Source organism: Eufriesea mexicana, unplaced genomic scaffold, assembly GCF_001483705.2.
Source record: "Eufriesea mexicana isolate 0111107269 unplaced genomic scaffold, ASM148370v2 scaffold4744748185, whole genome shotgun sequence".
Classification (NCBI taxonomy): Eukaryota; Metazoa; Arthropoda; class Insecta; order Hymenoptera; family Apidae; genus Eufriesea; species Eufriesea mexicana.
This window is the reverse complement of record NW_016907938.1, coordinates 123,543-134,981: the sequence shown is the minus strand read 5'-3', so window position 1 is coordinate 134,981 and position 11,439 is coordinate 123,543. Positions and strand designations below refer to the sequence as shown.

The following is an 11,439-nucleotide window of genomic DNA, read 5'->3' as shown; positions in this document are numbered from 1 at the left end:
AAAGAGAAATTTTCCAAAAAGATTTCTCTCTCCAGAAATATATTTTTCCTTCTTCAAACTTGGAATTCTTAAAAATCTCAAAGTTTCAGAGTGAACTAAAATTTTTCTAAAGAGGAGGGATTGATGAAGAATCTTTCGTGTTCCAGTTTCTTGGATCAGTTGCAGAAGATTCTTTGATTCTTTCGGGAAGTTTCATCGGAGATTCCGGAAGCTCTCAATTCCTGAAAATCATCTTCTCGAAGTCGATTAGAAGCATCTCGTGTTCTATTTCGTCACTTGGATCCATTTCAAGAAATTTGATTTCCTTGCTTTTATTTATCGCCGAGTTTCTCTTCGTTTTGGTGTAACAGCGACGAATTTCTCTTTTCCCTCGGAGCAATTCATCGTGATCTTTTTCTCTTCGGGGCAACTTCACTGGGTACGTCCCCCCTCTCCTTCGAAGACTTGGCGAAATTTTCGTGCAACTTTCTTAATCCCGGATCGACATTCTTGCACCCGACTTTTCCAAATTCGATATATCTCATTGTCGAAATTATTCCGAAGAAATTCTATCCTTCCTTTCCGATAATTCCACGCATCTCCGTTTATAAAAATTCGAGAAATATCAATCTTTCAGAGTCCTGCATCTCTGACCTCGTAATCCAAACCTGTTACCCATTCTTCTTCCATTGCACGAATGCACAGGTGGATTTTACACGGTACTTAAAGTTATTACGCGTTATTCTCGTTTACGTTGCGTAAACTTATTTACGTTACATACCTGTATAAACTTCTTACGTAAAATCGACACACGTATGGTTCTCGAAAGTGATCGAATAATAATTTAAAAAAAATATCGATAAGAACCCCGCAGCTGAACTATAGTTATCACTCATGGAGTCTATCATGAGACGAGACTACTATCTCTTCATTAACCCTTTTCACTCGACGATGTTTTCGCTACAGACGAGTAGAAATTCGCGAATTTTCTGCTACCAAGCTGACGATATTTTTTAGAAAGTAAATAAAAATTCGTACAATAATTAACACAAAAGTAGAATTATTTAATTTCAATACCTACACTATTAGTTTATTCCGAATTTAATATATCAATTAATATCGATCATCGAAATTTTATTTGGTGGTGATTGAAGATCATCTCTCGAGTGCAAAGGGTTCATTTCATTAATTTCTATTTTACCAATTTATTTTCTCAAATTACACCCCTGACTAGTTCCTGCGTGTACCCCAGCGGGGTGTCAAAGGGGTCCCAGTTTGAGGTTTCCATCTTTATTCTCTGTCACCAACTTCTCTAACCCTAGGGAATGTCACCCTATCCAATCATGAACTCATCCAGCAGTCATTGGACCAAAGATCTACGCGTGTGTCGCGATTCCTCGTAACACGATCCCGGCAATTACTTCCAATATTTCGGTGCCGCGCCAGCGAGTCCCATACAACTCCATAATTGGTGACAGCCGACGAGTTCGCACGTCTTCCGAGAACTTTTATTACCGCGCCGGCTATTTCTGATGCTGGGCCGCGTGCGATCGCATCCGACCACGTCGATGCACGCACTCGTTGCACTCGATTTTTTCGCGCCTCCATCTCCCACCATGGGACGAGCTGCTAGCCGGTTTAAAAATTGAACCAGGTCGCGCGGCCCGGCTGGCTGATCGTGAGTCACTGATCTAGCGAGATTTCGTCGCCTGGAGATGGATCGGTGGATCCTTGGGTCACGATGCTTCGGTGGCTGGTGTGTAATAGTGGATATTATAGGGTGGAGCTATTGAGTTAGGGTTCAGGTGGTTTTCACGTGAAGAGAAGACTCAGTATTACTGACGATGAACATTTTTGACATTAAATTGATCATGACTGGTGGAATTGACACATGGATGAAGAGGGGAAAGATGAAGAATATTAAACAGAATTGCAATGAAATATTAATTACATAGCCAAGTGATCAGAGCAATAATATAGAATGCGAAATTTTGATTTTTCATGAAGAGAAAGAATATTCTTGACACTAAATTGACCCTGGCCAGTCGAATTGACAGATGGATGAAATGGAAAAAGATGAAGAATTGCAATGAAATATTAATCACGTAGTCAAGTGACCAGAGGAATAATATAGAATGCGAAATTTTGATTTTTCACGAGGAAAGAGATCATTCTTTGAATTGACAGAGGGTTGAAAAGGGCATAAAAGGAGAATATCAAACAAACTTGAAAAATTGACTATACCTATACTAAAACACAAATCACATGGTCGAGTAACCAAAGTGACAACATCAAATGAGGAGAGAGATTCTTGACACTAAACTGACCCTGGCTAGTCAAATTGACAGATGGTTGAAAAGGGCATAGAAGAAGAATATTAAACAAACTTGAAAAATTGACTATACTTATACTAAAATACAAAGCACATAGTCGAGTAACCAAAGTGACAACATCAAATGCGGAATTTGAAATCGAAAGTTTGCAAATAGTTTCGTAACCTAACTTAACCTAACCTCGCCGAGTGGATTAATGTAGTTAAGGTGTAGGTTTAAGAGGTTCCAAGCTTGTGACGTTTGTGTAAGGATATTTTGGTAACCCGATAGGCAAGAGGAATTATGGATGAAACTACTCGGAAGAAAAACAACGAAGAATTAGTATCGAACCATGAAGAAATTACGATAAATGATCGATGCTTTCGCGTCATTGGCCAGTCACGAGGAAAATGCACGTTGATCCAGGAAAGCGATGTTGAAAAACAACCTTTGCAACGGGGTCAATCGTTCTGTGGCCACGCGATATAAACATTCATGACCGACATATGCGCGAAACTCACGCATAGTCGTTCGAACTTTGACCCGTGAACTTCGGTAATAGCGCGTAACGCGCGGCGCGGTTAGTTCACGGTCAGCGTCGCTGCGTACTTACTTCCTTCTTTTTCTATTAATTAAACCGCATATATATGAACCATGACTCCTTCCAAACCAAGTATAATAAAGATTCGCCTTTTTCTAATTTTTCTATCTACACGATGTTATAATACTTTATAATATTTGCACAATTCACAGGGGGCACCAAGATTTTCATTGCTCTAAAATTAAAATAAAATTGCCAAATTAATTGTGACATAAAAATTATTCTTCCTATATCGACGATTTTAATACTAAAATTCTCACGGGGGTCAAAATCTCTCGTTTTAACCTTTTTTATCTCTGCAATTGCTGAAAGTTTGCATTTACTTTTGACAAAATTAATATTAATTTTTATTCCAATATTAAAATAGTTCCAACAATTTTTGCAATTACTGAGAGTATGTATTTATTTTTAGCAAAATTAACAGTAATTTTTATTCCAATAACTTTTGCAATTTATTTTTGCAATTGCTGAGAGTGTGCACATACTTTTAGCAAAATAGATAGTAATTTTTATTCCAATAACTTCTGCAATTTATTTTTGCAACTGCTGAAAGTATGCACTTATTTTTGGCAAAATTAACAGTAACTTTTATTCCAATAACTTTTGCAATTTATTTTTGCAATTGCTGAGAGTGTGCACGTACTTTTGACAAAATTAATACTAATTTTTATTCCGATATTATGCTAATAATTTATGGTATGTATTTCTATTCATTATACTGTTTTAATTATCATCAATAATTTATATCGTGTTTGAGTACTGAAACATTTAAATCCATCTCCCAATCCGGTCCCAAGCGACAGTCAACGTGTGAACGCAATGCAAATGAGCGCATTGCCGAGAAAAATAGGCCTAACTCCACTTTCCAAATACTATAGATAGATTTTTGCAGACTGTCATTCGCTTGTCGTTCACGCTTGCCGTAACCCGACTCGTGAAAGTGAAGCAACCGTGGCAAAAAGCCATTGTCGTTTTACAAGAAGGCGTACGCTAATTAGTATTTACCGATCCGTCGTTACAAATCGATCAGCGGTTTCGTTAACGCAAAACAAGAGTCGTCGACCGCCTACAACCGTGTCCAATCGATTTCGCGCTCCTACGATCGCTATTGTCATTTTTCCGTCCATTGTGGCATCCGGTGAAAGTATTCTGCGAACATGGCCATATTAGATCGTCGATACGATCCAGGCGTTTCTTTCGATCGATTTCATCGGGCTGAATTATAGCTCGAGCACGGTGCGATTCGATTTGCATTTCGTTTAAAAGGGACTATGTACGATGACTATTAAAATGACAGGAGTGAACGTCAAATAAATTTTAGAAATTTTTCATACTAATAAAGACAGTTTTCCTACTAATATATTTCCAGTTGCACGACGGGGATTCGTGTCATTTCTGAATCTATTTCTGATTATCGTTGATGCGACTGCAAAGGAAATTGTTCTACTTCGAGTCCAGGAAAGATGGCCGACTACGGACGCAGTAATAACTCGCGTGGAAAAGGCTTAAGAGAGTTACAATGCGTTATAAAGCACCCTGTCACGGCGAATCCCATTAAGAATTCATTTTTATCGCATTAACGAAATTGTCTGATTCCTCGCGTCAATTTTCCCCATTATAGAAACTCCATAAAGCTCTTTTCACGCTTGCAGTTACCCCGACTATCTGTCGCACTTCAGCGACAATTTCTGGCGACACTATCGTTAATCCGAATTCAACGATAAGAATTTCCCTATCGATATTTCCTACCACCGCGAAATCTGCCGCGTGAAAACGGCTTAACCCGGTTCCCTTCAGCCGAACAGAACGAGCAACCTGACAAATTCCGTTTCTTTTCTTATTCCAGATCGGACAACGACGCGCGGCTCGAGGCAGCGATCACGGCAAAACCACGCAAGGTAACGCTGCTTTCTCTTTATTTTTCCCGGCCGCTTAAGTAATCCAGGCACCCCGTAAAACACACGGAAAGTCGAGCGGGGAATTGGTGAACGATGGAAAACCGAACGGGGAAGGCGAAGTGTCGAAGAAAGAATTCTAAAGCGCGAAGAAACGTCCCGGCCCGATTGCTTGCCGCGGCAAAAACAGCTGGAACGAGTTTCGACCAGCGTTACATCATAATCGCGTAGCGTAATATCGCATAACGCTGACTCACTTCCGGTCGCTTTGGTTTGATATTCCGCCCGTGACGCGCGGCTTTCCAGCGTTCGTCCGATCGGTAATGCGTTCGGTAAATATTCGAAGGCCGCGAAAGTAATTCGTCAATGTTAATAGACGGCCGGCAAACGTGATAAATAGCGCGGCGCGGGTCCGCCGCGAGCGGCGCTGCGATCGATCGGCGAACGGAAGTCGCGGCAGCGCGCCCTCGCGGAGCTTCTTTTCTACGCGATCCCGATCGCCGGGGGTAATGAATCACGCTGGTAATTGATAAAATATGATAAAATCGATGACACCCGGCTGTCCACGGTTTTTCCTATCCCCGTTTGATGGATCGTTGATAATTATTTTACGCCACCACGGCCGGCGTTCGCAGCCATGTATCTTCGTTCGGGGTGATAAATTAAGGCGTGTTCGTATGTGTTCGTCGGTTAATGACGAGATGCAAATATCGCGCTGGATATGGTGATTTTCGCTATTCGACGGATGGTGGCTGGTAATTAATCAAGGAAAAAGAGCTCGGAGAAAGGTATCAACGATGCTGAACGGTATTTCTGGACCACTGTTATGCTGATCTCTCGGTTTCGTAGTTTTACCTCACTGCCAGCGACAATGGCACTCGGTATTATATCGTTTAGTCGGTGTTTACGAGATGCCGCACTTTCTAGCGAGGTGCGTTAACGTAACAAACAATGGCGATAAATGTCGGACACTTTGGTCCGTTGAATGGACGCCAGATCAATTCGTCATCGCGGCTTCCTTCGCTCGCCGTTGGGAAACGTGGAAATTCATCGTGGAAATTGCCTCCCAAGTTTTCCATCGGTCATTCGAAAGCTTCGGCGAGGCTTCATCTTCGGAGAATTAATTAACCCACGAAGTCGGAACTGCGAAGTGATGAATGACAAATTCAACAGCACCATTTGAGTACAGTAATTCCCTAAAACTTCGATTTCCTTTATTTAGATATTAGAAACTCTGTGAGAACATTCGCAGAAAATACTGGGAAACAATTTAGCTTCGCGATTCAACGATGATTTATGCAAGACAGGATTATCGGATTTTTATTATCCAAGATGGATATCTAGCTTCAAATTTTAATTTAATACTAAACCTACCATGGTCCAAATCACTCAGTTTAACAAACTTTCATTAAAAATTCCGCGATCAACGTTCTCGTTTTAATCATTCGTCCTCGCGATTTTTCTTCCAATGATGGAGGTCTAGCTTCGAATTTTAATTTAACAATAAATCACCAGTTTAGCAAACTTTCATTAAAAGTTCCGCGATCAACGTTATCATCTTAATTACTCGTCTTCGCGATTTTCCTTCCAATATACGTCTAGTCATTTTCTCGATATCTACTATTTTTTATTCCATTTTTTGAAGCTTCCACTTATTTTCCATTCACCGGTTATTTGACCGTGTTACGTATAGTGTTAAGGTCATATACTAAATTGCCCGAGGATCGATGAAATTCGAACCCAAATTTTCGCGATATTTTTATATTCAAATTTACAGTGGAACGAGAAGCCTTTCTGCGGAATATTCCCTAGTTTGAGTACAAGGTGCACCGAAAATACGCGAAGACGATCGCGCGTCAAGCTTCTTCCGCGTGCTTCCTCGTCAGACGTGTATCACAGCGTGACTCGAGTCGGCGTGTTCCTGAGAATTTTCCAATTTCCTCAGCCTGCTAGTAATAAAGGGCAACGCGTGCCAGCTGCGCTGGGCTGATTTACAGCGCCGCGAGGACGTTAGGCCGTCGGCGTTCCTCGAGTTTCGAGCAACGGGACGTGTCGTAACGAACGGGCATTCACGGTACATCGGCAAGAACGGCCTTGCTACATTATTAGACACCGCGCGGCATTAGGCGTGCAACGGCGCGCCACACGCTTCTTCGATCGCCGCGAATCTTCGCCTTTATTTGCGTCGTGAGATCGGCCATCTTGCAAGTCGATCGAATCGCTGAAAATGGACTCGATCGATGTTTCACTTCTCGCTTCCGGGTGCAAGAAAGTTCTTTAACGGAGGATTTGAAGATCCCTAGATCGGTGCTTGCTCGCTGGACCGTTCGGAGGAAACGGAACCGAAGGATGGTTGCGTAATGACAGATCTTAGCGTGTCAATGATGCTGAGAAGAGATAGACAGACCTTGGAATGCGAATTGCAACGATGTTTCTCCTGTCATCGGAGTGGAAGTTGATCGAGATGCAGATTGCGGTGTGATTCGATAGGGGAGGTTTTGAATATTTATAGGGTATGCTGCATTCGAGCTTTTCTTCCTCCTGACCCATGCGTTTATCTACACGTGACACTAGCCACGCTATTATATATATTATTTTATTATTTTCACGATCAAGGTCTGTTTAACCCTTTGGACTCGAAGATTTCTTCGTTGCGAAGATGCAATTAGAAGCTCTTCTTAGATTCTTATAAGCTCGCCGATACTCTTTATGGCAAAATTTAGAAAAGAAAATCGCGAATTTGCGTGAGAAACGAACGAATAGAGTAATTTGATTTCGACGTTCTTAATATAATTATCATCAATTATTTAAGTTATAGCATTACAACAAACGGTGACTGAGAGTCACCTCTCGAGTGCAAAGGGTTAATACTAAACCTACCAATGTTTAAATAACCATTTTTAAAACTGTCATTTAAAATTCCTCGTTGAACCTTATCGTCTTGATTTTCCCACTCGTTTTCGCAATTTTTCTTTCAAAATACGCGTAATCGATCTTGCAGTGTTTCGAACTATTTCATTCTTTCCAAGATTCCACTGCTTTCTCATTCATGGGTCATTTGACCATGACAGGTTCAGTGTTAAATTCCAATTCCAAGAGTGAATGGAATTCAGTGAATTCGGTCAAAGTAGACGTGATAGGATAAAACTGGAACCAGCTGTCATAGATCTTGCTAATAACCTACGCACTTGGAATCTACGTAGATATTCTCAGCGTGTAACCAACGCGTGCAAATAAATCGCGAGACGCGAAACAATTACAACGTCAGAGATGGCCACTTTTAAACCGCTCGAAAATACTCGCTCGATGCCACGCGATCGAGGATGGAGCCGTCATCCCGAAAGATCAACAACGGATCACGGTGTTAGACCACGCGACGCAGACTCGATCGAGAATTTACCAGAATTCGCTCGCTGTTTTTCCGCAGCCCGTAGCCAACCATAATATTAGCACCGTTTGAATCATCGCGGCGATTTCACCGTGCCAGTGCACATTTTCGCGCATTTCGCCACGCTCGTGAATTTTTGCCCCTGCGGCCTCTAGATGGAAGTGAAAAATACCGTCTGGAGCCAGGCCAATCGGACTATTCGCAGAGCAAGTGGCATAAATAGCTTTGTTGTCCGGTGAACGGGACGCGAGAGTGTCTTGTCCGTGGAGACCGTGTCCCGCGCGAGGAGGAAGCGGATTCATCGACCACCGTTTTCGTGGAAATACGATACGATTTCGCGGCGAATGTCAGACGATCATCTTGACGCTCTTTGGACCCTATTAACTCGAACCGACGAAACGGGATAAGCGAAAATCCAAGTGTTTTGGAAAACTTAAATGCTCCCAGATGTAGCAGCTCACCCTTCGAAAATTCTCTAGGTACCTCGCCCTGTCACTTAGCCCTTTCACTCCTGAAAGTTATAAAGAGGGTAGCAAACGCCCTGTTGCGAATTAATTTAACAAATTTTATTTTTGTTTATATCTAATAAAAATTTAATTATAAACGCTCAAAAAGAATTTTCCAAGCTTTAACAGCTCTGAAATCCATGGACGTGTTGTATCACGTCCGCAGTCATCTTGTAACGTGACGTCATACGACGCCTGCAGGAGTGAAAGGGTTAAAATACCTTTCGCGAACAGTGACGCTGATGGAGTCTCAAAAGTATCCCTAACAGTCTCTATACGTACTACTTTATCAATTCAACTCGACGATATAAACTGAACAAGTATCCCTAACAATCTCTGCACATACGACTTTATCAATTCAACTCGACGATAAAAACTGGGACGATATAAACTGAACAAACGCAAATTGAACCTCATCTCTGCTCACCATCGACCACCACCTAGACAGAAACATCCTTCTCTGATATGATACTTAAATTCTGCACTTGGAAAGCTATTTTTCCAATTCACGATCAGAAATGAAGGATAAGGACGAGATAGGAGACGTCTAAAGGATCTTCAGGCAACATGCTGTCATAAGAGTCTCGCGAAATTAATCTCCCCGGTCCAATACTAGCTAAAGGATCATCTTCCCTTCTAATGGACCAGGAATGAAACGATAATGTCGTGAAAATAAGAAATTTTCAACGAAGCCCAGAACAACGAGCATTACTCCTGTCAAAGGAACACCTTCTCTCCTAATGGATCAGGAATAAACAATAATAGATCTCCAACGAATTCTAGAGCAACAACCACCTCTCCATCCAAAGAATCATCTGCTCTACTCACGATTCGACTACGGGAAAATGGCTAATAACGATAAACAAGAGTCAAAGGCAAGACACAGTATCAAAGTTCTGCTCTGCGCTGTCATTCGTTACGGAGCGATCGACGTTAATCGCCACTGTCCGCGTCGTAAAATTCCAGGAGGGTTCACAGGTCCCTGCGAAGAATGGCGCGGGTGCGCGCGTGGAAGCGGTTTACGAGCGGTTTTCCGGCGACGAAGCGGTCGTTTCGCGAGCGGAGCCGAAGGCCCATTCAACAGCGACGCGGTCGGTCACTCGGTCGAGCGTGGTATTCCTGGGGTGACACACACCGCGCCGTCACCCCGACGGAGACGAGGCCTCCTCTATTTATAAATGTGGGTCGACGTGGCTGCGCAGCCGGCTCGTTTCGTCATTATTACGAGTCCGCGCGGAAACCGACAGTCCTCTTTCTCCCTGCGCGCGTGTCTCCCTCTATCTAGCCGGCTTCGATGCACACCGCGCCGGAGTGACAGATTAATTGAGATCTCGCTGGATCGGTAATTGGCCCGACGCCTGAAATAGGCCGCTCCCCGATCGCCTCCAAGATCCTGTCTTCTGCTTCCATTTCGGGCGTATTCGCCGGCTTTTCTTTCCTGGGTGCAGCATTCCTCGCTGTCATTCGCTGTCATGGTATTCGAACGAGTGTTTACGTTTTACCGGACCCGAAGAGGTGGATTTCGATCCAACTGTCAACGATGATTACCAATTTCCAAATTTTACAGGAGCCTCGCGTTTGCTCATAGGGTGCTTCATGGATAATTTTCAGGTGTATTTACATTACAGTTTCGAAATCGAAGCAGGGAATACTAATCGATAGGATAATTTCTCCGCGGATGAAAACGACGAGACCAGAATGGTGAAAATTCAGGTTACAGAAGGTTAATCTATGCGCGAGAAGGTACCGAGGTAGATGATTATAGGGGAGAAAATGTCAATCTTGTCTACGGTATGACGTATGGTTTCGAATTGTAAAGGTTAGGTGTAATATCGATCGAAAGTCTTGGCTGCATTCGGAACTGGATGCAGATGGAATTTAGACTAAATTCTCGTTATCAGAGGATAGACTAGGTTCATAATAAAATCGATCCTTGACAATGTCTTTCAATTTCTGAATAATGCTAGTAATTGACAGTAACATAGGTATCTTCGTCTCTCAAAAAATCGATAAAATCGACAAGAACTCTTTTCGTTATAAATGTTCCAATTTTAAGTGAAATTTATAAGTGATCCGTACCATAATTAGTCGACCACTCTACGTTTCTCTGAATCTCGAACTCGAAACAGGCGAATGTTAACTCAAATTCCAGGGTAGAGAAAATGCATCTAAATGGCGTAGAACAGCTCGCTATTCACCCAACTACAGTGACACAAAAAGATGCAGGAACTCCGTTTCGAAGGACAGACATTTCTTGCATCAGCGAACTCCGATCGATCGACACTTTTTCCCGACATACGTGCCGAGTTACGTTCCAGCTCTTCGAACGCTAACGTCCTGAATATCGCCTCGTTCCTGCGTCGAGCGCCGCCATGAAGCATGTTTATGAGACACAGAGAAATTTTATGAAACGCTCCATCGAATCTGTCTGGCCGCACAACAGGGGTAATAAAGACGCGGCTGGCCGAGCGAATTTCTTCTTCTTTCGGCCATATTCCCGCCAGCAACGTGTCGTGCCAAGACACGAGCTGTCTCCACGTTTGGAGCCTGTTACGTGGCAAACGAGTGATTCCCAAGTACAGGGTTCAATGTCTGGAGTTCGTAGCGACCAATGTCCATACTCTCATTGCTAGATGGAAAATGGAGGTTTGAGGAATCCTCAACCCCTATAAATACGAGTTCCTATGCTAGCTAAGTTCCTATGGTACTTAAGTATTCTATATGCTACCTAAGTTCCTGTGGTAACTCAAGTATCCTA

At 42.6% G+C, this 11,439-nt stretch overlaps 1 protein-coding gene across 1 annotated transcript in view; it reads left to right on the top strand.

Annotated features, from left to right (window-relative positions):
• LOC108546399 (protein Tob1) overlaps positions 1-11,439 on the top strand; it is a 140,744-nt gene that overhangs the window by 34,912 nt on the left and 94,393 nt on the right. Inside the window, exon 2 of the mRNA XM_017898464.1 lies at positions 4,739-4,790. The gene's annotated coding sequence lies outside the window, so the exon portion shown is untranslated. The remainder of the gene's footprint in view (positions 1-4,738; positions 4,791-11,439) is intronic.